Source organism: Plectropomus leopardus, chromosome 3 (genome assembly GCF_026936395.1).
Source record: "Plectropomus leopardus strain MGB_pleo_1.0 chromosome 3, ASM2693639v1, whole genome shotgun sequence".
Taxonomy (NCBI): Eukaryota; Metazoa; Chordata; class Actinopteri; order Perciformes; family Serranidae; genus Plectropomus; species Plectropomus leopardus.
Window position 1 is genome coordinate 9,249,699 of NC_142178.1, and position 22,539 is coordinate 9,272,237.

Sequence of the window (22,539 nt, forward strand, 5' to 3'; positions counted from 1 at the left end):
CATCACATAACTGCGTGTGGCCACAAAAACACTTTTTCCCATTGACTTATATGGCTTAAGAGACATCTGCAAATAAGTGTATTCATTTTTTTGGTTCTCATAACCCCTGCAAAACGACTATTTCACTAACAGAATTTGATCCATTAGGTCTGATAACATTTGGTTGAAGAAAATCAAGATGGCAACTGCAAAAATGCCAAACTAAAGGTTTCAAAAAAGGAGTCCACAAACCAATGTGTGATGTCACAGTGGCTGCAGCCATTATTTCATACAGTCTACAACTGACTGCAACATGATGAACGCCTTCGAGTGAGATTGTCAGAAAGTGTGCGATTACTGTCAGCAGGCTTTTCCCCCTGCTGTTAGGTGTGGCCATTTGGAGCACTTTTCAGTCAGATATTGTCAGACGCCACATCATACAAACTACTTAGTCTCCTCACCTCTCTGCCTTTCCTCCCTGTATTTCTCCACAACCTATGACACTGTAGTCTAGAAACTCTTTTCATTCTTTTGTCAATGTCTTTTGCAGACACAATTGTCATAGGAATTCAGACGGGCAGCATTGCCATCTGCAGGGATAGCAAATAGAAAAATAGGTCAAAATCTGCTCAGAAGAAAATATGCATGCAGTCAGGAATTTAAATGACAACACATGAAAGGACGGATGCTGATCGCCTGTCACAATCATTTTGAATAGAGGAAAAAAGATTATAGGACCTTAAGTTTCCCATGATTATTACTTCTCTGTCCAGCTCTGTGCAGAATTGTGCTGGTTGGTAATATTTGGATGAGCCCAATGGAAACTGAACACAGATGGAGACCAAATCTCCCTCCAGGCTATCGCCCAGGACAGCTGACAATTTCATGCCCATTTTCTGGACAACTCTATTTGGGTATCTATGCTACACAGACCCAAACAAGCTAACATAATCACAAAATACTATCATCACATTTGTCAGTTTAAATGATTCATTATACAGAAATTGATTGTGAGAATGACGTATTGCTCAAAATACATTGTCTATGGTTACACACACACCAATATTCCCCTATTATTCCAAATATGACAGTATTGATGTGGGTCATTAAAACAACATATTCCATTTAAATATTTCAAATTTGTCAGTTTTCCAAATTTAACATTTTCCGAGTAAGACATGTGAGATATGCAGGTATTATCCAGGTTTTAGAAGCACTATTTGAGCATGTAGAAAGCCAATTTGGGATATGAGTCTCAACTGGGGTTTTTACTGCAGTTTGCGACACACGGCCACACGTCTCTGTGCATTGTCATGGAAACAATGTACACAAACCAACTTGCTAACAGTTTGCAAAGTTGTAGGGTAGAGATTCCATGCAAAAAAAACTCCTATATTTGTGGACGGGAGGAGAAACACCCCTGCTTTTAAAGATTATGACAGACTTGGATATTAACAGGTTTTTTGATATATGCAAATATCGCAGCAGCTACCTTTTCAGGAAAAAGAACTTCCAGCAAGTCTGGTACCCATAGAAAACTGTGAAAAAAAATCCTATTTCAAAGGAAAGAAGCAAAATGACAAACGGCACCAGCTGTTCTACTTCACTGTATTTTGACATGATTGGCAGAGTATTAGGACAGGTTAATCAGAATACTCACAGCTGCATTTAAACAGGAGTGTTAGTTAAAACTAATTTTTATTGTGCCTCCGCACTAACGACAGCCATGGCTTGAGGCATTATGTTTTCGGGTTATCTGTCTGTCCGTCCAGCCGTATGTCCAGACCATTTTTGTGAACACATTATTTCAAGAATGTCTAGATGGAACTTCTTCAAATTCAGTACAAACATCCACTTGGACTCAAGGATGAATTTAGTAGATTTTGGTGGCCTTAGGTCAAAGTTTATGGTCACTGTGGCCTCGTCTGTCGCATTCTTGAATGCGATATCTCAAGAACAACTTGAGGTTATTTCATTAAATTTAGCACAAACGTACGAGTGCAGTCAAGGATGAACTAATTAGACCTTGGTGGCCAAAGGTCACAGTGACCTTGCATTCATTTCATTCTTGTGAATGCGATATCTCAAAAACATCTTGAGGGAGTTGCCTCAAATTTGGCACAAACATTCATTTGGGCTCAAGAATGAATTGATTAGAATCTGGTGGTCAATGGTCAAGGTCACGGTGACCTCATACAACATGTTTTTGGTCATAACTCAAGGAGCCCCAGAAACCAGCTTGAAACTGTGTTGATTGTATAAATCTGTATCAAGTATCTGTGTTTTCACAGACATGGATGTAACCCGTAAGTGCAAGTTGACTGGTGCACAGAAGCATACAGACACGTGGCAGTTTATCTAGTTAGTCATAAAACAGCTTAGTGGGAATATTGTCTTTTTTGGAATAAGGGTAAAAAACACACTATTTTGTGCATGTAAACATACTCATTGATTTACAGGCTGTCAGTCCTCATTGCTATCTGCTATTACTCTTTCTAGGCATTTATGTCATGCCAACAGGACATGGAAGAGTGATTAAGTGAACAACCGATTATATCTCCAGGCCGTGTTTGTATATTTTTCCAATTGGGACCACTTGCTTATTTTGGTTCTTGTTCAAGCACTCCCTAATTGCAGATGTGATATTCTGATGTCTCTTAACTGGTTTATAGAGATAAACACTTCACTGCGAGTGACCTTAAAAGTTCCTGAAGGAAATTGAAGGGTGAGAGAGTTTTCTGTGATACCTTTGGCCCACTTAGTAGCATGTGTATTTGCATATGTTTCGGTATTTTCTTCAGTAACACTGCCCCAGGCCAGAGAGACAGGTAGAGTCATGGTCTCTAAAAACCAAAATACTCTCAGGAAACAAAGTTCAGAAACAGTATCCATCAACTTTGACCTCTTAATGGTGATTCCTGAGAGCTTGTTTTCATTCTTTACATTTACCTCATTCCCTCGCCAGCACCCAACCCTCCCCTGTCAAACCCGGTCTGAGCGTCAGAGCTTTTGTTTTCAGACGTGACCACTTGTTTTCCTCTGCGACCCTCTGCTTAGGCTCCTAAGTGCCGCATTAACATCAATTTGCACAATTAAAGTAGAATGCGTGAAGAGTTAGCACGTTGCCGCTCTCCAGCCAAATGTGTAATTGAGCTAATAGCAGCTGTTCGAGCCGGATCTTGTAACACATTCACATGTTCCATTAGGAGCTGCTCTCAGAGCCAACGGTGGAGTGACTGGCTCCAGATGTTCTCTGTGGCAACGAAAAAAGCCTCCCAGGATACAACAGAGGAGATGAGGATACGTGTTTTCTGTCACAAGAGAAGGATGAGGAACGTCCCTAATGATTTTAAATACCCTAAAAGGATGTCTATTTTTACCGGCTCTGATGCTATTGGGCTGCATTTAATCAGACAGCCTTTCTCTGCCAAATCCTCCTGAGTAATCACATCCTATGAGCTGTCCAAGTGATAACACCTTCATGACTGTGTTATTATATTTTGGTTCTGGGAAACTGAGGACTCTGTGGTTGTGATTGAGTCACATTTTGTGGTGTAAGGATGTAAACAGCTCTGAGTTGATCAAGGGAGACTCCTCTATCGATGGTATTCTCCTGATCAAGCATTATTGTTGACTGTTTGCCTGTGCTTGTCTCGCAGCCACGTCCTGTCAAAGTTTCCATTGTTTGTGGGGAGAAATTGGCCTCTGATTAGCATCATGTAAACCACCGTTGCAGATTATGCTGCCGGTAAACTTTGTCCAAAGCAGACAGCTGTGTTCACAGGGAAAAGTTTGGATCGTCATTGCTCTCCTCAGGCAGTTCGTGTAGAATCAAGCTTTCAGACTTCTCCCTCGTGACTCAGGATTTCTCTTTTCCAACACTGTAAATTCAGGCTCAATAAATCTCCTGCCAAGATTGAGATGATCGTTCATGATTTCATTTCATCCTGTTCGGATTAGTGGCTCGTCAACCATTTTAATATCTTTACACTGGCCCTCCAATTTTAAAATTAAGTCAGTTCAGTAAAAGGCTTTACATCCTTCCTGCTGGACTTTAGCTCTGTTGACTTTGTAGGCACCTTTAATTTGTTCCTTTTTGCCAGGTCTGTTTTGCTAAATCCAACAAGCTTACAGACCTAAAAGGAGGTCATGCAGTGTGCACAAAAGCCTGGAAGATAAAAAAAAAAAAAAGTTTGCAGGTGATAACCAGGACAAAGACAAAGTCGTTAAGAGGAGGGTTATCTGGTCAGATGAGAGAAAAATTAAACTGTTTGAACACAATGATCAGGAGGAAAATAGCTAGGCATTCCATCAAACTACGCCATCCCAACTGTGAAACATGGCCAGTACTTTGTTTTGGAGATGTTTTGCTGGAAATGGGACTAGTTCACTCCAGACAATAGATACCATCACAAAGAAGAAGAATTATCTGCAAATACTGAATCAACATCTCAAGACATCAGTGAGAAATCTTAAGCGTTGTTGTAATTGTGTCCTCCAGGAGGACAATGATCCTAGGCATATCACCAAAATTGTCACATGGCTCACAGACAACAAAATAAAAGTGCTGGTGTGGCCATCACAAAGCCCTGACCTGAACCCATAAAAGAATTTGTGGACTGAACTGAAAAGATGTATCCAAGATAAGAGGCACAAAGGTATTGTGAGAAGCTTGTGGAAGGCCACCTTAAGCATCATATTCAAGCAAAACCATTTAAAGGCAAAGCAACCAAACACTGACAGAGTACGTTTAAATTTCTGACCCACTGAAAATCTGTACTAGTATATGAAGGCTTAAATACATTTTTCTCTCAGCTATTATTCTTTCAAAAACATGGGAAGGTTATGTGCATTTAAAGAAGAAATGACCCAAAAAATTAGCAAGAAATAAATCAAAAGTACAAGAAAATTAACTGAAAATTTGGCATTTTTAAATATGTGGCCTCAACTGTTCACATAGTATACTCAGCCCACTATCCTTACAAATTAAACAGCTTGTGACATGTTTCAAATGGCAGTGTTCAGTGTGTCAGGGCAAGAAGTAGTGGCTTTTATGGAAAGTAGGTGTGTGTTGGACAAATGGGTGTGTGACATGGCTCACATTCATGCAGGAGACTGGAGTTCATGTCTGGTCAATCACCTGTGATTAATTTTCCTTGTAAGTAACCGTAACCATGATCTCTCCCTTACTATAACAAAGTGTTTTTGTTTCTTAACCTTAACCAAAACCTTGACAATGTACATGTTTTATCCCTATCCCTTATTCCCTAACTTTAACCAAGCATGAATTTTACAACATGAATATATTTTGTGATTTTTCGGAATTGGCCAATATTGACGTCCTGATCTGGCAATAGGGTTGATTTATAACTGTGAGGTATTTCACCTGCATTGTCTGTTTTGCTTCTTCATCAGTTTTTTTGTTACTCATGCTGGTTACCTCAGCCTCAGGGCTGCTGACAGCTCATCAAAATAAGAGACAGGTGGTGCAATAGAAATGTCAGTAAGTGAAAGGGAGGAGAATAGCACTGTCAAACACTCACTGCTATGAAGATAAAAGGTGCTGTTAGTGCCATAAAAGTGATTCAGGAAAGTCTAGCCCATGTGTTATAACTACAAATCATACATGTATACTTTACATTACGACCATGTTTCCTACCTTCCAGGCAGAAGGGAAAAAAGCTACTCCTTACATAATTACATGAAGAGCTGAACTTGCAAAAAGAGTGTTAAGGCCATGAACATACAGCGGTCATCTGTATTAGCCATTCAAAACGGGAAACCGGGGCACTGCCAGTTAGCCAGCCAACACTTTTTAGACAGTTAGAACATTAACAACACAACATATTGAAAGAGCAAAGGATTTTCACTGTGCGCCAGTAAACAACAATACAAACCAGCAGGAAACGTTTCCATTAAGAGCTCAATGGCAGAAGAAAAACAATCTCACCTCATATAACAAGTTTGTTTCAGCCTCACTGCCTCTCAACTTTAGCCGTTCATCTACATTTTTTACTTCTGTTTCTCCTCTCGTGTGCTGAACTGAGCAGCCAATCAGAGTGATTTCACAGGCTCCATGGCCTATGCCACCAATTCAACTAGCTGAATCTGCCCAAAAAAAGGCAGACGAGGGCCAACAGTGCGGGACACACTTCGGGGACAAGGGCAGCGGGCGTGTGCCGTTGGTCTGTGAGCTGACAGCCGGCCGTCAGCTTGGTGTGTCACAGCCTTTAAACTCTTTTAATTAATCATAAACTGATTTCATAGAGTACTGCGTTGGCCAGTATGAACTCTTTAAAGTTATTATTGGTAATTTATGCCATCATAACCAACTCTTTGGGAAAATAGGAAAGGAAAAGTAGTGCTGGAAGATATGCTCAAATTAGTCAAAGTAGTATTTTTTTAAAAAAAAAAATACTCTATTAAAAGTCCAGTATTTACACTGTTAGTTAAAAAAAATCTAGAAGTATTGTAAGAAAAATGTATCTCATCTCATGTAAATATCTAGTAAATAAACGTTTCAAATAAATTCAGGAAAAAAAGTAGACAAATTACATAAAATGAAAATACTCAATGAAGGCAGAACTACCTTAAACTTTAAGTAAATGTACTTTGTGTACATTTATGTTTATTGTATTTACGAATTGATAGCGACCACCTAGGTCTATCATGTAAATGAGCCAGATTTGGCCCTATAGGCTAATTTTCAACTGCATTCCCTTACTTACTCTAGTTATTTAACCACCAGTAAGAGAAACCAAATAGCACCACTTCAATTTTCAATGTTTATTACACTGAAAGCCCTTAAGTGTTGGATATGTCGTTCACAAACACAAAGGTAATGTGAATACTACATTTTAAAGTCTAAACCAACACTGGGACACTGACTCCTTTTCTACAGTGCCAGTGTGGAGGTTTCTCTTGTGTCAGGCAATGTGGTTTTTACGAGCCCATCTTCTCATCTGGGCTTCGTTAACACTGGTTGTGTTCTCTTGTGGTAATGGTTTATGTGGCTCTGATCTCTGGAGCTAACTGCTCCTTAAGCAGTCAACTCAACTATAAATTTAAAATTTTAAGCAGATCTTGAATCTAGAGAGGACGTTGGCCACATCATAGCTTAAGTAGAAGGTAATTGAGAGAAATTGGCGTCTGGGGAGATTTTTAATGATGCAGTCATCGAGGTGGCTTATGTGCTTAATGATGCTTATGTGGCTCACATCTGCTCACTCACTGTAAAACACATCTAATTTGATGAAGAACCAAATGCAGCGGGTTTCGTGTAAACAAGAAGTGAGAGAAAGGAAGAGCAGATGATCATCTTCTTTACATCTCAGAGCGCCACGACACCTTTTATCTGCTTAGACAAACATGCTGCTTAGACTCTGTGTAAACAAAGTAAAACACCATTGGCTAACACATCTGGAGCAAACGGCAAGTTAGCAGCAAAAAAACAACAAAGAAAAGTCTTTAGTCACCAGCAGAGACTTTATAAAAGCTTACACACAGCAGTGTTACACTGACACAGTGCAGACTGCAACTGATTTAGACAGACGACTCGCCTCATTCCCAACTTCAACTCCCTCAAAGCGTTTCACTCCCTGCAGGACTAAGCACATTTCCAAGACAAAGTGTGAGTGGGGAGTGACATTGCTATTAATGACCTTTGACTCTGACTGACATCAAACAAGGGAATGACACTGTAATGGTGACACAGGATCCTCGGTTTACACTAACAGCACTCTAAGTAATCCAAATCTGTTTTGTGCCACTTTAATGACATGGAATTAATGTCAAGCTTATAACATACTGGTTGACAGACAAGCGACCAAACGCTTTTTAAGTGATGTCACATCTTCTGCTAATGAACACTTCAGAGACACATTTAAGAGAGAGAGACAGAGAGGGATACATTCCCTACATTCTTGCTGCAGCATAGGTCTGTTCATTGAGCTATGGTCATGGTTAGGTTCCTCACCGCTAGTCGTATCATTGGCAACATTACAGATCTTTGCTTGAAAACTCTGCCATAAATCACATTGGATTGTGGCTGTTTTTTAAGAGCATGACCCACTCTTGACCACAGACCCCCATGTTTTAAGGTTTTGGCTAAAGAGGCCAATTTGAAAATGTTTTCAATGGCCTAGTTTCACTGTTGATTGGAAAGTAATGCAGACATTTGATGTGAAACATTACCATAAACTCAATGAAACAGAAAAAGTTCTTATTTTTCAAGCATCTCTTAATCCAATACTACTATTTCAAATTTACTGTAAGTTATCGAAAGAGTTATTGGTTGCTGTGATAATTCTTCCTGGTGAAGCAATACCTTCCTAAAGCAACTCAACTGTTAGAAATGTTCAGCTCAAGCTAATATGCACTTCAGCAGTGTGAGTGATGCAAATCAAGTGGGTATAAAGTTGCAGCACTTTTAATTCCCTCTTTGTGTTTCCTTGCTGATCCGTCTGGGAGGATTACTTTCTGGTAGCTGCATGTAGGTTTGTTGCTGGATGAAAACAATAAAACCTACACATGACTGCCAGGATAAAGATATGCTGTCAGTTACTGCTAAGCTTCAACTGGTCCAGTCACACCAGAAGTAAAAACTGATACATTTCATGGCAGAATTAGTTCATTTTGATGGAATTGCCATGATCAATGGATTTGTCATCATATATTTGCATTGTTTTCACTTGAACTTAGATTTGAATTTGCTCATTTTTCAACCATCTAGCGCTGACCCTCCCCATCAAAAGGCATGATTGTTAAGTTATAAGCACAGTTTCAACTTTAAGGTGGGGCTTCACCAACAAAAGAAAAAAAAATCTAATGAAAATGTAATACTGTAAGAATTACCATAGAAAGCAAACATGCAAAAGCCTCAAAATCCAACAATAATCCTGATAAAAGTCCCAGCTACTTTCTCTAATGGTGAGTCTTACAGGCTCATTGATGAACCAACCCCATGGCATCAAATAAGATCATAGCAGTTATGTTAAAGAACACAGAGGTGTCTATTGTAAGCTACTGGGATCGGAGAGGGAAACTTAACCGTTCATTAATCCTATGGAAATAAAACACTCTTTCTTAAAACAACAGAACTCTCATTTAAGTGCAGAGTGTCAGATTGGATTAACAAATGCCTGCAAGCTAAGGGAAGCAGGGGCCTTTCTATCCAAACACAAGGACTTAATTTACTTCGAAGAAAATAAAGAGTACAAAAAGTTATCTTGTTGGTTTCTTAATCCCCTTTCACATACTGCAAACCTGAAGTTAGACATTACCCAAAGGAGCTGTGAGTGAGATTGCAAAAGTTCAAATCAGATGGATTGGACACTGAACAGACTTTACCCTGCCAGCCCCCTATTTCAAAGTCTGTGTAATGTCCAATTGAGCCCATGTGTGAATAGAGCAAGTATTTGGGCTGAGAATTCACCATGAGCCAGTTGGTATGTGGACAATGTTTCTGCGTGAAATCTAAAAAAATCTATGGGTGAAGAGGAGGGTTCATGCACACAAAGACAGCAATAATGTCAAATTGTAGAGGTGATGAGATTCATTAACTTATGTCGGCAAGGGCAGGCGCCAAAATTGTCAGATAAATTTAAGGAACGGCAAAAGACTCTGTTCATAATGACAAAATTACAAACCAGCTACATGGCTGTGGTGTCCTGCCATCATGTCCTGCCTTCTGCATGCTCTACCCAGGTACCACCTCTCACCTAAACTCAACAGAGTATTTTCAGTAGGTTCAAGTGTTTCTGACAGATAACCTCCTGGTGTGGGCTACATGTATGAAAGAGAAAAATATCTGGACCTGATTCTGCAGAAATTGTCCATAGTTCATTCATTCATTATATGTGTTGTTATAAAAATAGCTCCCCGAAAGAGTGCAAATTGCGTCTGTGGCTATGGAACAAGAATCAATAGCATCAATAAGGCGTTTGAATTAACTATGCGAAGTTGCTGTCGAATTAGCAAGTGAGCTAGCTGAATTTCTACAGTGAGCTCTAGCTAGCTTGCTGTCATTAGGTGACAGTAACTAGAGCTACTGAGCTATTGAACTCAAGTTTTGACCAACAAGTGCTAACATTTTTTCCAGCAGAAGTTTACCAACCCTGCAGATACTCATTGCTTTACCAAGCTTCTAGCACCCCGATTTTGATGTACCTTCCTCTGGTGAAACCACATCTCTAATTCTTTCTGTTGTCTCCATCCAACGCAGGTCCAGACCTCTCTGAATTTGGCTTTGGATTACTGACTGTTGCTATAATGGTTCATGCGCACTATACACAACCACAAGCAACCAGAAATTTGCTACCATTTATTTTGTATTGGACTGACTCGGTGTACAAAGCATGCTGGGATACCTACAATGCGGGCCAAACTGGATGGGAGAGCATAGGAATTTGGAAAATTCAAACTATGCTTACATCAATACAGACACTAAAGCAGCAGCTCCAACAACAGCTCTGTAAAATAATAATAATAACTTTACTTATGACGCACCTTTAAAAACAGTTTACAAAGTGCTGTAACAAACAAAGCAGAAACAGAAGAGGACAAATAACGCAAGATGCAGGATGCAAAACGTCAATATAAAATAATATAAATGAATAGACCGAAACCAAAAAAAGCAATTAAACCACAAAAAAGAAGTAGATATGACCTAGATAGATATAGGTAGAATGAATAAAAGCAAATAAAAAGAGGACATCACATAAAAGCAAGTATATAAAAAACTTATGATACATGTATCATGGTTGATAATCTATCCATCTAAAAAAAAAAACAAACTGTTTTTCAGTGAACATCATAGTTACAATACCATTATTCACGTGTAAAAAATGACAGAAAACAGTTTGGTTCTGTTACTCTTGAGTTGAGCTGGTAGAGAAGAGGGATAGGACCAGTGGGGTAGGGCAGATGCGAATTAAGGCAAAATGGTCGACTGTAGTGGGCATGCACTGTAAGACAAGGAAAAATTCAAGTGACTGCTGAGCCAATCCATGCTGTCATCATAGATGCTCACGGTGCAAACTGTAAAACTAGCCCCACTATTCTGAATAAACAATCTGTGTTGTTGAGTCCTCCTCCTAGACAACTGGAGCCATTACCAGCCACCGCAGAAACCCAAGGCTCTCTCCTTATTAAACATTGCCTTCATCCACGGCCGTTTTCATAAGCCCCTCTACTCCCTCCCGCCTCCTCTCCATCCCGTCCTCCCTTCCTCCTCCAATCTCATTCTTTGTGGGTTTTGGGGTTGGCGAGCGCGAGGCGTCACAAAAATTGAGGCCCACTCTCTATTTCTTTCTCCCTCGCTCAGTTTTTCTCTCTCTCTCACTGCTCCCCCTCTCCCTCCACTCTCTTTCCTTCCTTCACTCCCTTCACTCCCTTTCTCGGGACTAGGCGTTCACGTTTTTAAAGCGGGGGGGCTTGCCAAAGCACATGTCCGGGAGAAACAATGAAGGAAGGTTAGTTTGAGGAGAAAAAAAAACACAGGAAGCCAAAGATGTATGGACTTCAACGGGCCTGTACCCCGGTGAAAGTGTGAGCCAGCCAGAAGGGAGTGTGGTTTGTGGGTGCGGCCCAGCAGGCTTTCTACCCAGGAACGGAGTGATTTACCTCACACAGGCAGAACCCGCTGAACTGAACACACACACAAAAAAAACAGACCCTCGCAATCACACATTAATATTCTAAACTCTCCATTTCCTTTAATTATCCAACTAGATTTCATAAAAGTGGCGTCAATGATCCAGAGGATTCATCTGCTTCCAAGTCTGTGTTTGACTTCGACATGAAGATCAGCAGCAGGGATAGATGAGTGTGGAGGGGACACACACACACACATTTTACGAGCAGTGTGTGAGTGTGGGAGGAAAGATGGACCCCTGTAGATATCGATGAAGGAGGTCTGAATGAGCCTTTGTTGATAACAATGATGGATGATGTTCTCCAGCGTATGGAGTTGTAGATGGTATCTGTTTTATACGGGACTAAAGGGTCTCGGGGAGATGGGCAAAGCCATCCATTCATCAAATGAGGAAAAGAAGAAAGAACCGAACAGAAAGAGATACTAGTGTTTGAACACAAGCTGTTTACGGTGACTCCTGCTCCTTACATGGGGCTTTCCACTGAAGGCCTTTTAACATAGCAACATGAAACACATGGTGGAAATGGGAGTTGGGAAGAGAACAAGAGTAATTATTGGCACGGTGGGAGTCATAGAGTCATGAGGGAGTTCAGCATGCGTAACTGGCATATCCTCCTGTTGCGCGGTTTCATATGAATCATTAAGAAGAGTTAACAGAAGAATTTCAACTCCGGTTCTCACACAAGGACTTTTTTATTGTAGCTGTTGTACAAGCTTGCAGAATGAACCTGCTAAAAGGACACATCATGTTTTTCATCCGCCTTCTTGCATGCCTGGTATTGCGGCTGCTCGTCAAGCACGTCCTCATATTGTACACAGATGGCACAGCTGACCTCTTGGGATAGAGGCAACCCAAACCAAAAGGCACAAACTATTCATTTTCTGTGAGAAGGGGAAAAACTTACATCAGCGAAAAAGCTTCATGAAAAATGCAGCTTTCAAAGAAACATCTGCTTGTGTCTTTTGGTACGGAGCTGGATGAGTTGGACTGACATCGCCTTTGCATGCCACCGACTTCTGGCTTTTGCAACACAGGAAAGGTCAGACAGGAGAGTTTAAGGTGGCAAAGTGCCAACAACCAGGAAATATGATCCAAGACGGCATGCTGCTGGAACAAATGTCTCTACTTTCAACACTCTGTCAGTAGCTCTAACACCTCAAAATCTGTAGTGTGAAACAAAATCAAATTTACACCAAGAGTGAACTTGGCCTGTAGGGAGCACCTTAGAAGTTGTCGTGAAAAGTGATCAAACAACAAGTCAAAAATATAACTGACTACATCATTAAATAATAATGTTGGTTAAAAAAAACGTGCTCACACCTTGTAGTCCAAATGTACAATGAGGACAAAAGGCATGTAAGTTTCACCAGCAAGCTAACTTTGCTAGCATTAACTGGTGAGCTACAATACTTTTGCTACTGAATCCATATAATGACCCCACCACTGCAATATAAAGCTGAATAACACTACTTGCATTCAGTAGTGCAGTCTACGTGATCTACACTTTATGCCCACAAATAAAGCTCCATGATTTCCATATACCCACTTAAAAATGCATGAGGATACAAAAACTTCAGCTATTTGTTTTCATATACAGAGGTTGAGAGATGAGACATCAAACTAAACAAAAGTGCAGAACATGAAGACGCTATATCGTCTTTCCTCACTATTACCCCGCTAGCCTCAATGCACGGTGTGTGTATAACAAGTGTGCGGTCAAGAGGGAGACATGGCGGCTGGACTGAGAGCAGACAGGTGTTGGCAATCATAGCAGAGAGAAAAATAGCAGTAAAGCTGTCAAGTTGTAGCAAATGAACAGTGTTGGTTTTAGTCTGTCCATAAATAAACACTGCAGCACCGCAAGATCCAGGTAAAGTTCCCCAGCTCGCGTTGCAGTTGAGTAAAGGGAAGCTGGTTAGCATCAACCTCGGCCATGGAGGCAAGACAGAGTCTCCTAGTTACCCATCAGCCATGTAGCACAGTACATAGTGTCCTCTCATATAGGAGGCGCTTTGAGTTTGACCGTGACTTACTAATGAATAATTGGCAGCAGTTTTTGCGTACCTTTCTTCTTTATTTGGTGCAATACTGTGGGGATAATTAAATTTGTCAAGTTTTGCATACCTTCACACCTTTTATAATATCTCAGTATCAAGTCACAGCTAATATGACTGTCTTCACAATAACTTCATATATCCCAGCATACAAAACACACGGTCATGTTTTTTTATATAAATGACATGAGAAATATTTTAGAAATAACTCTATCATGACTCAATACAAAAGTAAGTCATAGTTATGTAGAGTAAATTTTCCTTTAAAAAAATGCAACAATCCAGATACTTAACACTGTGAATATACAATAACTATGAACTGGTCAAACGCCGTAAAAAATCTGTCCCATTCCCAGTCTGTTAGAATGCCCACAGTTATGTGAGAATGCATGTGCTGCATGCATTTGTCAATGTAGCTAGCTGAAAAGACTGCGCACTGGACCCTATTTTCCCATGTTTTTGTGTCTAAATGACAAATGATGCTGATCCGGTCTGTTTGTTATTGTGTCTAACCAAGTCTCTGTCGAGAAGTATCATTCTTAAAACTCAGACTATGTCATATAGGTGAAATCAGCTAAATAATCAGGCATGACATTGAAAAGCCTATAGATAATGCTAAGCTCCAATACAACAAACTGTTCTGGCACTCCTCTCTCCAACTCACACGGAAGTTTTTACCATTATCTTCTTGCAACACGTGACCTCTCACAACATTTCAGAAAGAGTCTTTACTTGAGCAAAACTTGTTTAAACACACTTCCATACAAACCAGTCAAAGCGAAAGGTCAAGAAAATGTTTTATTTCTGTCTGGGAAACTTCTGAACAATCTGATCCTATCAGCGGCAAAAACAAACACTTTCAGTGACATATATTGATAGCACTGAATTGCCTGTAAAATCTGACAGGTTGATCTTGCTTAAAACAATCTTGGAATCTGATTGCCTTAAAAAAAGGAAAAGTAAATATTACTATAAATCTTATTTATTTTTACTTTAGATTAAAGTGTTAGGCTTAGTCAAAATTTAGCTATATTTACTTAATTTTGTGAAATTGTTGCAACTTAAAAAGGAAATGAAAAAATGAAACTACCTTGTTCTGTCTAAACGTTGGCAGCTTCAGAAAACCAAGACAGTCTGACTTAACTTGATCATGACAAAGAGGATTTAGCCAATGCTGATGATAGGAGTTCTGTTTCGTTAATATGTTTAAGAAAGTACAAACATGACTGCCCAGTTTGCAACTTGTTTACTGAAGTTGCTAAAACTTAGAAAGAGGATGAAAAAAGATTACATTGCAGCCTGTTTCACCATTGTGGCTGGAGTGGTCTCTCTCAATACTGGACCAATTTCAAAAGCTGCTGTTCCCATTAATCCTTTTAACACAAAGAGTTTCCCTTTACGTTAACTAGCCACATAGTTGCTCCACTGACCAATGTTACAAATCCTGCAACAATCACTACTCGCCCATTTCATTATCATGTAAGCAAAATTAGAAATGAGGTGAAGAAAATGGAAATGTTTAATGGGGGAAATAAGGGATAGAGAAATGATTGGATATGTGGAAAAAAAGGGAAATCATCAGCTGAATAAAGAGATAGTGAAACATAAACAGAGGGGTAAATGACTGAATGAAGCTTATGTTTCAGACATGTCCGATAACCTTTTCATAAATTACGCGGCTCCATAAACCTGTAACTCGGAGAAACCCTAGCACGGTGCGTTAGGAGAGGAAATGCCTCGAGGAAAGTGAAAGAGTAATTTGTAATGAATTCTTTCCATGGAGGGAATTTCCACATGCTGGTGGGTTACTATTAGACTTGTCTAAATTGTATATCTTCTTGTCAGTGGAATGTGTATTGTATCTCCGCTTTCATCATACGGCCCTGACTATAAGAAAGCCCCATCTATTGCAGCAACTTTAATTAAAAACCAATTACTGAATGGATTCTGGTCAAATGACTGTGCAACCAGAGATTTGGCAGACACTCTCTGTGGCTAAACTTCCAGTAAGGATACAATCATTGCACTGTCTTCTCCATTTTTTTTTATTTGGTGAATTCCATCTTTGTGTTTGTGTGTGTTTACAACATTAAAGGTCTCTAATTTAATATTTATATTCATTTTTACAGTTTTTATTCATGGGTTTTTTTTCAGTATTCTCTGCACTTTTTTTAATGTGATCTATAAATAAATTGTCAGGACTTGACTAAGAGTCAGACTGCTTGGTTGCGTGCCTGTATGTGCCGATTTATTTTAATCTGTATGAAGTAATGTTACCAGGTGCTGCCTTATAACCTGAAGAGATGATGTAAGTGTATCAGGATAATTAAAGGACTTTGCGAACATACAGTATGTGTGTGTGGCAGTGGTTTGTTTGCAGAGGTCTGTCTGCATCTGCCCTCTTGTTTAGATGTGTGCTGCGTGGGTGTGTGCGGTCATGTCTTGGAATGCGTATGACTAAACCTGCTTTGTGCGCCGGCTCGCAGTTACAGTGATAGACATACACAGTAGCTTCTGACACACCTGTTCATACCACGTCACCTGCTGCAATGTCTGGTTTTGGCATCACTCATATTATGAGGGGAGACCCCAAAGACAGTAGCTGTATGTCTGTGAATTCACCAGATGTGGGACCAAGTCATTGTTTTGCAAGTCACAAGTAAGTCTCAAGTCTTCACACTCAAGTCCCAAATCAAGACTTGACAAGTCCTGAGTCGAGCCCAACTAATAAACTTTAAGTTTTAAATCCTAAAAATTCATTATGTCCCCTGCAATACATGTATTGCAATTTTAACAACAGAATAATCTAATACAAACTATAAAAATTACAATGACGGTCTAAAATGTGTATTTTTTTGTTAAAGCTAGTGACTTAACTTCAAAGAAAAACTGTGCTTCCTTTGCACTTTCATAATAAAAGAAACATTAGTATCACAATTATCTCATAGCAGCAAGATTAGCTTGCATATTATGTTAATCTCACCGTTCTTTGTGCAACATCAAATGTTGAACAAAGTTGCGGTTCCCTCTGTAATTTTCGACCCACACGTTTTTCATACTGCAATTCGTTTTTTGTGAACTACCAGGTAGTTTTTGTACACAAACAAGAATATCTTTGGTGGAATTTTTGTCCAAATGTTGCTCAGTAACATAAGTTCTTTGTGGTTCTCTTGATCTATTTGATTGGATGCTGTGGGATTTGTTCAAACAGAGTGGATCTGGGAATTAACTGTCGACTTGCTGGGAATGAATAGTGTTAATATTGGCTGATTCGAAAATGAGGGGATATTAATTGATTTGTTGCACACTTTTTAAATAACATTTTTTTAATTCTTTGGGCTTACAGGATAGCATTAAGTATTTTTAAGTCAAAAGGATCAAGTCCAAGTGAAGTCACGAGTCTTTTCAGTCCAAGTCGATTTAAAAATAATATGATTTTGCCAGTTCAAGTCTAAAGTCATCATATTTGTGGCTCAAGTCTGAAGTCCAAGTCATGCAAGTCCACACCTCTGGAATCCACTCCACTATAAGGTAATTAAAGGCAAGAGTTTTAGTTTTTGTGCTTTTGTGTATGTATGCATCATAGGTTTGACAGCAAGTGTGTCTGCATGCCCTTATGTGTGTGTCTGTGACCGTGTCAGCAGGAAACCCCAGAGTAATAAGTCACACTGTGCGGTGACAGGAGCTGCTATGATGCCCAGTGCAGATTACACCATCCCTGCTGAGGCGACAACACTCACAGCTGCCCCCTCTTCCAGGAAGAACCACACATGACCGTTCAACTGCCACCTGCCAAGCCTTTATCATTGCCTCCCTGCCCTCATGCATAAATGTGTGTGTGTGTGTGTGTGTGTGTGTGTGTGTGTGTGTGTGAGAAAGAGAAAGGGGTGCAACATGACCACTGGTAGCAGATAAAGTGATGTAAAGGAATCTGTTAAAAGAACTGCATCATAGAAAAAGGGAGCACAAGTAAGTGAAAAGCTGGAGGACAGCAAATGTATGTATGTCCATAATTACTATATTGAAAATCATGCAGACCATTAATCATTTCTACACAGCGAGCACATTCTTTTCAAAATGATAGGCCGTGTAATGATAATTTTCTTAACAAATTATTGTCTTAACTGTAATAAATCCTCGGCTGTTGTTTGGATCATACCTCATGTAATATAATATCTCTTTCATTGGACATGTCTGGTATGAAAAAGCACAATATAATGACAGTTTGGTGCCAATTTGAACTAGATGACTTTTCCTGATTTTAATTTGACCCAGTTGGGCCTTTTCTCTTCTTCTCCTGTACGCTCTCCGATCCATCTCCTCGTAAATCTGTCCGGACGTAATCCTCCTCCGGCTGGCTGCACAAACCCCCGAGAAGTTAAAAAAGAATGAAGGCTTTGTTGAAATTTGCTTAAGCGTTGCTTAAATCTTAAATCATCACTGCTCTCTTACAGCTCAGAGAGGCTAATCTTCTCACATGTCTCACGAGCTCTCGGTACAAACACCGACATCAGAGCTAAGACCAACATAGATTAAATCTAAAGTGCAGAGGACCAAAGTCTCCTCCTGCAGCTCGTCAAAGCTCTGCTGGCACAGATTTTGCCTCAAGACTGCAAAATAAATTCATTTTGTATGCAGAACTTTAAAATATTTCACACATTTTGGGATTCTCCAATTTGGATTGGTTCACAGCAGATGTTTTAGACTTTGAAGCAATAATAGTCCAAAAAGGTTCATTTAGTCTCCACTGGAACTTATTAGGCATTTTCTTTTCTTATGAAGTAACAAGTAAGGTGGTAGTGAGAAAGAAACATCTGGAAGGTGGACACGAGCAATAAATGAAAAGGCAGAACAGGAGAACCTAAAACCACATCATGGACTGGGAAAAGGCCAAGTCATTGGATCAGGGAGGCCACTGAGATCTGGCTACTGACCCCTCCAAAGTCAGTAAACCGGGACAAGGGGGCATACATGTCCCACACTTGGGATACCGTCCTCAAGAAACTGTCGAACAACAGGGGGCGAGGCCATCCTGTCAAACCTGACAGGACGACCAAAAATGTGTAAAACAGCTGACAGGCCACGCAATAGCATCACGTGACTCTTCTGAGGAAGACTGCAGGAAGAATGCAGTTGAAACATGTCAAGGTAAAGAAAACACCTTATTAGTCTGTCGATAAGAAAAGAATTAGCCTTTGAAGCACAGTATTTAAAGGTCTAGGGTGTAGACTTTAGTGGCATCTAGCAGTAAGGTTGCACATTGCAACCAACTGAAAATTCTCTATTGTTCCAAATATGTAGGAGAACTATGGTGGCTGACGGAAAAACGTGAAAATGTGAATAGCCTTACCGAGAGCCAGTGTTTGGTTTGTCCATTCTGGGCTTCTGTAGAAACAACATGGTGGACTCCATGGAAGTGGGCCTGCTCCGTATGTACATATAATGGCTCAATCTAAGGAAACAAAAACACAATGATTCTTAGTTTCAGGTGATTGTAAACTAATGAAAACATAGTAATGAATGTTATATTCCATTTATGACTATATATCACCCTAAATCATCTTATCTTAAATCCAACATAATGGAGCTTTAAGATGAATTCACCTCATCTAAACAATGTAAATCCAGAAAAAGAAACCCATTCAGAACCAAAGATGACCTGCATACTGCACAATATGGGAATTAGGTGCTAAGCGACACACGTGGCAAGCTCATATACAGGAATTTCCCAACATTCAGCTGTCAGAAAGGATTTAACTTGAGATTTCACATAACCTCATATAGGGTCCTTTCACCCACATTTCAAATCCTATTTTCTCACTTACCTCTGTTGGTATTAGTGGCATAGGTTTGAAATAATTTGACCAGCTTTTCAGATCTGCCTCTGTGTTTTCTGCTTTCAACCCAAAACATGGATATGCATTTAATTTCATTTCATTTGTGGTGTTTGCTCATTTTAAAATTTCAACAGCAATAAACCTTTCCAGTGCCCCTTGATTTTGGATAATTCATGAAAAGTTAGCCACAGTTTTCAAGAGGAAAGCTATAGTCTTTTTAATAATAAGCCCTTTAAAACAACATTATGCAGCTTTGTAACCTTAAAATAGCAGTTTTGAAGTTTATCTAATAGTACACTAACTTTTTACAGGAAGAATGGCCTCTATCCCACTCCCACAGAGCGCCCCAGTTGCCTGCTTTCAGCACTTTGTGACTGAGCCAGCAGGTTGCGGTTCTTTCGCAAGAAGTGCACACGGCTTTATGACACTACTTTATATCTAAGGCTTGCATACGAATGAATAAATGAATCCATCTTTTGCCAAAAAAGTTGTCCCTGTCCTTGTTGATCTCCAAGTAAGTCTTATAAGTTTGCAACCTTACAAACACGTCTCAGGGAGCTTGTAATAAATCACCCTCTCCAATGTAGCCATTTAGCCATAGCCTATAGCTGTCATGGCAACAGTTTACTTGAATACACACATACTCCACATGCAAACAGTTTGCAACAATGGGCTGTAGACACTAGCAGAGTCATATTTATGCAAAATCCAGTAATATTACTATACCATGTAAGTCTACATGGTTCTTTGGCCTCTCACAACATGTTTGCCTGCTCCACATCCCTCAATTTGTCGACCAATGATGTAGTCTATGAAGGGGAGGCGTAACAGTTCAATGTGTTTTACAACAGCGTTGTTGCACTCAGTGGCCTTCGATGGGTGCCAAAGTGCACAGAACAAAATTGCTACCTTTAGAAAAACTGCTCATAGAATTAAAGGTTCTGTATGAGATGTGCAAAGCATTAACAAAGCAGCAAACCAGTATTTGCTAAGTAACGATATGGAGGAGTAATGGCATCCTGAGCAGAGAATAAAGTCACGCTGCCTCTGTGTATGTTGTGACCTGAGCATCTCTGTGGTTTGTTTAGTCACTGCTAATATTGGGACATCATCATCACAGATGTGTAGTACCAACCCGCAGAACCCCCCTAGTTAACACTATTAGCCCTGTCAACATCGCTGTTTGTGGAGGTAGCTGCTAGCCAGCTCAGCTACTTCCATGTTGGGAACTGTGTCCAGACAACTCATATGCTCTAAATTTCAGGATAAAATAAACCCTTTAAGATACATAAAATACACGAGACAGTAATGAATTTGTCAAAATATACGCATATGTGTGTGCCATTGTGAACAAGTCACGTGTGTACTGTGGACAGAGACACATTCAAGACTAGCTTATACCACGCTCTGAGTTTTTCCTTATCTTCTCTGCTGTGCAACGATAAAGCCCCGAGCTTCAGATGATAACAGTACTCAGGCAGGAGACAGCAACCCCAACATTTACAATACACACACACACACACACACACACACCATGAGATCCACATACCACATCACACCCTTTGGATAACAAAATAAACCATTTACCATACATCAATAAATATAAGAGTGGCTCTTTCAAAAGCTTATAAATGACCACATTTAATCACCATTATGGTTGTTTTAACCTCTAAATAATTCACAGTGGATTTTAAATATATCATGTAAATGCATTGTCTTTTGGGGGAGAGAATGCAGTGTTATGTAGGTCTACATGTTGGCTGCTGTCAAGTTATGCAACAGTAAAACAACATTTGAACCACACACAAAATGGGTTTTGTTTCTCATGCTGTTTTGGGCCATTTCAGTCTGCAAGCAGCACTGATAACACTATTTAGACTGGCTATCCTGGAGACATAAAAAAGAATAAGTTGTGCTTGTGTTTTGTTTTGGTCAGGGAGTGCATGAGGGATGGGGGTTCATTTGTGAGACGGGAGTGGAAAGGGAGAACGTGCCGGATGAAAGAGAGAGACAGAAATGAGGTTGGCCAGGACAAGCAGAAATGATGTACTGAGTCTTGACGTGTCTGAAACCAAAGTGACGCTTTTCCTAGAAATTGCAGAGGCAAGAAGAAGATAAGACCACAAATGTAGTTAACAAATTGAAATAATAATCAGACGGTCAGAGAGCATGTACACCCTAATGCCATACATGGAATGTATTTTGGTTTTCCTGAGAGTTTCATTATTATGTTGATGCAGTGTTGTACATGCTTTAAAGGCAGGAAAGCAAAGCACGCCGTAGAAACAGAGTAACCTTATCATCCTGTTAGGCGATACATTTCTCCAGTAAACTGTTTTATTTAATCTTTTCTTACCCTGTCTGCCCTTTTTGGAGCCTAAAGCAGAAAATGTAATTCTTGTACAGAGTGCAAGAAGTAAGTAAAGACAGTTGTTTGTGTTTAAATGTTCTTTATGCAACATGCAAAACATTAATATAGCAGCAAACTACTATTGCCATGAGATATGGAGGAGTAATTGTGTCCTGTGTGGAGAATGAGGCCACACTACCTTTGCATGTGTTGTGATTTGAGCTTCTCTGGTCTTTTTTTGGTACCCATGCTGCTACCTCTGGTAACGCCGTTCTGACTCAAGGTGGTGGGGTGACGTTGTTGCGAAACTCCACCGTGGACCCTCCATTTCCTTCCAAGTTTAACACAGTTAGCTCTGTCAGCACTGTTGCCACTGTTAATACTGTAAGCGCAGATAGTGTGGCTAGTACTGCTAGCTGCCATTTCGGTTCAGCCACCTCCATGTTTGCTTGCAACGTATCCTCACACAGCGGTTTGTATGATATCTTAGTGACCCAGAAAGGATGTTATTTACTTAAAATAAAGTTAAGTCGGCCTATACGTAATGTTACAAGGTTAGGTTCAGACAAGGAAACATGGTGACAACATATCCTAAAATTACTCAAAGTTCGTACGACTTTCTTTTTTAGTCACGTGATCCAAACCTTCACAAATACAAGGGGGTA

General features: G+C 39.9%; 1 long non-coding RNA gene across 1 annotated transcript in view; it reads right to left on the bottom strand.

Moving 5' to 3' along the window:
- The window catches only part of LOC148189902 (uncharacterized), a 75,199-nt gene that overhangs the window by 9,643 nt on the left and 43,017 nt on the right, over positions 1-22,539 (bottom strand). The window contains exon 2 of the long non-coding RNA XR_015776128.1: positions 19,038-19,139. This is a non-coding gene — a long non-coding RNA (uncharacterized LOC148189902). The remainder of the gene's footprint in view (positions 1-19,037; positions 19,140-22,539) is intronic.